The sequence below is a fragment of the Choloepus didactylus genome, chromosome 17 (assembly GCF_015220235.1).
Source record: "Choloepus didactylus isolate mChoDid1 chromosome 17, mChoDid1.pri, whole genome shotgun sequence".
Classification (NCBI taxonomy): Eukaryota; Metazoa; Chordata; class Mammalia; order Pilosa; family Megalonychidae; genus Choloepus; species Choloepus didactylus.
Window position 1 is genome coordinate 2,319,967 of NC_051323.1, and position 6,068 is coordinate 2,326,034.

Below are 6,068 nucleotides of genomic sequence, written 5' to 3' on the forward strand. Positions count from 1 at the left end.
TAGCACTTGATGCTAATGAATGCTCAAGTTTTTTTTCTGAGCTGCATTGGGTGTTAAGCTTACAATACCAAGCATGCTGTCCCCTCATAGGAGCAGGCCTTACTGTTAATTATGTTTTTAGGTTTCAACCACATCATGTGGCAATTATAGCTCTAGGAGGTATCTTCTTTGTACAGTTGTTGTAGTCAGCCTTGTTGGTCCTCTGGGAAACAGGACGGTGGGCTTCAGGGTTCCAGTGGACTGTCTTATAGTGTCCTCTGGCTATGCAGCAGAGCCACTCTGGAGGCAGTGTCCACTGAAAAGCCAAAGTGACCGAGTCTTTTTCTGGCAGGCAGAGCCAAAGGTGTCTGTAGTAAAAGGTGTTTTCAGTAACAGCATGTTTCCATCTACTGGAACATGTCCGTGTGATATGGTTGACCCTTTTATGGTTCCAGGTACCACAGAAACGGGTCTCAGCAATAATGCTGATGGGGAGAGAGCATGCAGGCGCAGTACTAGGAGCCTGGTTTAAACATACAGGCACTTTAATTAAAACAGAGGTCTAATTTTTCTTTACATTTTTACTAGGGTTATGTTAGATAATGGGTAGAACGTAGTTTATATACTTCCCTTGCTTCTTTTTAGAAGTTTTTCTTTGTTGTTGAAAATGAAGCTTTGACTTGTAGCTAACTGCAAGCACTTTCAGAAAAGCATGAGTAAAACAATGTAACTTACAAGGAAATTTGGCTATTTTTGTGACAGATAACACTTAAAAAATAACTGAAATCATAACTAGCAGTACTATATTGTTTGATATTATGCAGATCAGTAACCAAAAGGTTAGAAATTTTTAATTTTTATAACATTGTCTAAACATTTCTTCTGCAACTTATAACATATTACATGAATTTAATTATTTAGCACTTCATTTTATTCCAAGGTGAAAGAAAAAATTCTTTGTAACTGTTGGGAATAAAAAGATATTCTTTAGGGTTTGACCTTGAGAAAGCAAAATGTTAAAAGTTATCAGGTTTGAAACAATATTTTTTTTTATTTAACTAAAGTTAAAGAAAAGACTTAGCTCTTTTAAAAGTGAAAAGACAATATTTTTAAACAACCAAGGACATGATAAAGTTAAAGTGCAATAAGTTATTTTGATAAAACGGACTTTTCTGCCTTTTACATTGATTATTCAGGAAAACATTTTTTACAACCTCTTAGTAAAAAATAACACCTCAATAGTCTCAGGAAACTTTTTTTTTTTTTTTTTAATCAAAGCATGTTTTTTTAAAATTTCATTTTGGAGGTTACCAAAATGATTTTTGGAATTGTTTTCAAGCAAACATCTTACAACATACAATTACCATTAGATTTAAACTTGTTAGAATATTGCTAAATAATTAAAACACTTCAGTTAATGCATCTTGAACAGTAATAAACAATCTTTTGGCAAGGATTAATGGAATGTATACGTGTTAAATTGTTCCTCCTAAAAAACGCACACACAATGATTTAACTTTGCATGAATTTTGAAATTCATGAAGTTTTTTGTTTTCTTAGTTTTGTTAAATTCTTTACAGGCATATTGGCTCTATGTATTTGTCTATTACTATATTACAGAATGAGGGTGAAGCCACGAATAAGCTTTACAGTCTTGTATAACAGTTATTAAATCAGAGTATTTGAGAGGGATTTTAAATGTTTTTGCTATTTGCCATTCCATGGCTGCTCCTCTATGCCCACCTTTTTATGTGCCATAAGGCAGCTTCCTCAGCAGGTGTGGGACATTTTAGGAGGATATGGGCTAAAGCCTTTGCTTTGTGGTTACTAGGAGAAGTTTTCCCAATTTAAATAGTTACGCTGCAATGTATTCTCTTATTTTTTAATGTGGTGTGCCAATTAATAGTGTTAAACATTTGAGGTTTGATGACAAGTTGAAGTGAAGACACTAAGTTTTCTCTGTATACTTGAGATTTACCACAGTGATTACCAAGTAATTGATGGGTACATCTATTTGATGCATGGATAGCTTAGAAAACAAATAATATTTTTATACACTCACAAGGTTTTGTCTAATATAAAATGAGTAACCATAGTTTTATTTACTGGCCAAACAAGGCTGTTAAAGAGACTTTGTGCTAGTGTCATGTATTTATTTTTTTACACCTCAAACCTATGGTTTTCATTAGAAAAGGCCTGAGCCCTATCAGGTCATGGTTCAGCCAGTTTGGGTTTTATTAAGTAATCTCCCATTCAAATAAGAGTATAGGGACAGACAATAATTTAAAAGTAAAGATTGCTTAATACAAGAATTCAAATTTAACACCTATCACTGAAGGAGCACTTAAGGTAAAGAACAAGTTTACAATGCAAAAATAAATTGATACATTAGCAAGCCTAGGGACTTCTGTCCCTTCAGGATGTAGGTGGATAGGAGATTAGAAAACCCCTCCTAAGTTATAGAGTATTTATAGAGCCTTGGTTTAGGGTATGTTTAAGTCATATTTTATATGTTTGAACCAGGAGTGGTGAAATACAGGTGGTGAACCACCAGTGAGTCAACAATAAAGGAGGGTACTCACAGTGTTATCAGAGATTCAAACTTAACTTTGAATGTCTGCAAAACTTTATTGAAAATATTTCTACTAATTAAGCTATGACTTAGCTTAATATCTAAGAGCAATGTAACCCACATTTTACTTATATGAAAACTAAAATTTAGAAGACAGATTATTTTTACTTATATTTAACTTAGTATTGTTTTGAAATTTCATTTTATAGTTTAACCATTGCATCATGTTGATAAGTGTACATTTGATTAAGACTGTATTTAGCCTTGTTACATTACTCATGATTTATTTATGATTAAAATAACAGTGACAGCCCTATTCTGTTTTCTTGTCCCAGTTATTATAGTAATAATTTTTACTTTCTATTATTTGGAAATTGTACTTGAGAGTTTTGGGGTGAAATTCTGTTAATTATGCTTCTATATCAGAAGGAATAACTGGTTCTTCACCATAAGAACAAAAATCATTAATTGTTATGTGACAACAACAAGGCTCCTCAGCTGTCTGATATCTATAAAGAGAGGGAGTCAAAGTTCGCATGATCATGTTCTTCAGTAGAGACATTATTCTGAGACATTGGTTTGACAATTTGCACTTTTGCTGATTTTTAAATTGTATTAGTTATTTTTGGTGTCCTCCCAGCAATTTCAGGTTTCTGCAAGGACCCCTTTGGCCAGGTCCTTTTTCTGACTTCTTAATTTTAAAAACTGACAGGTCAGCACATCTATCTCATTATTTCTCTTATCTAATCTGGAAGGCCTGATATTAAAGCAGAGGTGGAAGTCCGCATTTTTTTTTTCTAACTGTAACTTTTCCTTTAACTTGCAGATTTTTCTGTCTTTCTTGAGACAGTCTGCTATAGCTAGCCATACCACACATAAAGGCCAGCTGAGTGCAGCTACAGCTCATGTTATTTTTATTAAATTTCATAATTTTTTGTTCTTGTAAAACATTTTTTAATTGGTAATTACCTGAAGGCCAGAATCCCATCTTCTGGTCATTCTGCCCCTTTACTTAATTTATATTGTGGCCACACAGAGTTGCAATAATGTACTAACAATTTTTTTTAATGACACTCTCCAAATCTAGACCAACTATTAAGAGTAGTTCCCAAGGGAGATGTAGCTGGCACACTTTGAGAGTTTCCCAAGGCTGAGCAGTACCAACAGAAATCACAGAGACAGAACATCAGAGTAGGAGCTCCTCAAATACAACTGGTTCCTCTCACAAATGCAAACTTTGCAAACTGCACAAAATTCAAAAGGAGAACCACAAATCCGGGGTCATGGATAATGGGGCTCAAACCCACCAAGTCTGCATGCATGACCCCTGGACCAAATCAATTAGCCTTATTACACAATGGACTAATTGAAACAAAAGAAAGCAAAGTGAACACAACAAACAAAAGATCACACACCCAGCACATGGAAAGTCTCGATTGAAAAGTCACCTTCACCCAGGTGCACCTGGTGTCTGTCTGCAGTAGGCATCTCCACCTGGACCCTCCAGTCCCAGTCCTCCAGGAAAAATTCCTGGGCAGCTGCTAGGCACAGAGCTGAGGGGTCCAAGGGAGCCCTGCAGCTGATGAGACATGGATCAGGGCTGCACTAAAGGCAGCAGGGGTCCCTTCCTGGTCGCCAGTTGTTACTGGTAGAAAACCCAGTTCCAGGTAGGCCTAACCTGATCCTGGCATCAAACAGAAACAAGTCTGTCTCTTTGGTGAGAAGGTGAGTTTATTGAAGATGCATTGAAAGAAAAATCTTTCAAGCCCACTTCAAAGTGAGAAGAATTATTTGGGCTTTTGTAACCCCAAACAGGCAAAGAAATGGCCAGAAGCCAGAAGAAAGCAGAAACAAAAAAAAAAAAAAAAAAAAAAAGGGAGAGAGAGAGAAATCTGTTTGGTCAGCATCTTGTTATCTTCAGGTCCTCCCCTCATTCAGGCTTGCTTTTCAAGGTCCTGATTATGAGACCATATGGTTACATCCCTCATATCTTACTGCAGACAATGCTGGGAAAGTTCCTGGGAGTAGAGAATAAGTTTTTGTTGAGGTTAGAGCAGCAGCAAGTTACTTTAACCAGGGCTTTTCATGGTCAGAATAACTCAAGGCTGCTTGAGTGAAGTGATCTTAATAAACAGTTTTTTTTTTTCCCCTCTATTGGCTACTGAAGACTATACTAACCATTTTTCAGCTAAAGAATTATATTGAATATTTTCTACTTATCCAGCTATCAAGATTCTTGACTCATCAGCTTATATGGACGTATGCTATTTTCATATACTTTTCTGCATACGAAATGAATTCTTGCATCGGTACCAGATCCTCTTGCTGTAGGATTTCCACACCATGAACTGCATCCATTCTCAGCTACTCTTGGCCTTTCCATTCATGTTTTTCAGTGATTTCATCTGCAAAATGGCAATTCTCTTTTTTTTATTCTTGAAGCATGTCAAGTTCTAGGTGAGCTGTTTTTCCTACCAGTGCTTTCTTTTCCAGCTTCCACTGTTTGTATTGCAAAACTGAGTCCTCCGTATAATTGTTGGTCCTTTGAACATCACTTTTTTTTTTTCTTACAGCTTCTAAGGTATAGTATTTGGCCTTCTGCCAAACTTCTGTTCTGGTCCTAGTGATGGATTTTTAGCCTCATGGAGTGCTAAGTGCTCCTTGAAATGTGGAGTGTGGATAAAGTCATCTGTAAGGTTTGGAATCTCCAAGTACTGCTGCTGATACCTTCTCTCTTCTTTCTTTACAGTATCCCAATTCCACATATGTTCAGCTGGATTACTGTACACCTCACACTTTTCTTGCACTTCACCCATTTCTATCTGTTCTCCTCATACTTTCTTGAAATCTATGTCCTATATTCCATTTTGCCAATTCTTTCTGCAGCCATGTCTCATCCTTTTGTCAGCCTATCTATTGGGTTCTTTCTCTGGATGGTTTTAAAGGGATGATAATTCCAGTTGGGTTATTTTCCTTCTATAAAGGACTCCATTCTCTACAAAAAGTGAAAGCTGCTTTTTTGTGTCATTAACATGCTAATTACATTTTAGGATACAATGTGTAACTTTTTTAATATAACAATTTTTATGGAAAGCTGAAGATTTACAGAAAAATCATGCAGAAAATAAAAGTTCCCAAACACTCCCTTCTTATTACTACCTTCCATTAGTGTGTGATAACTTGCATATAATTCATGAATATATTAAGCTTGTTCATATATATATATCCATAGTTTACACTGGTGTTCACTGTGTTGTGTATTCCTGTTTTTAAAAAGCTTTTATTATAGTAACATATATACAACCTAAAATTTCCCCTTTTAACCCCTTTCAAAAATATAATTCAGAGATGTTTAATATGTTCACAAGGTTGTGCTACCATCACCACCAGAATTACCATAAGTTTATCACCCTGAAAAGAAACTTTGTACCAATTAGATATTAATTCCTCATTCCCTACCTCCAACAATTCCCTGTTAAATGATATTCTAGAGGATTGTCAGAAAATAATGAAGTAG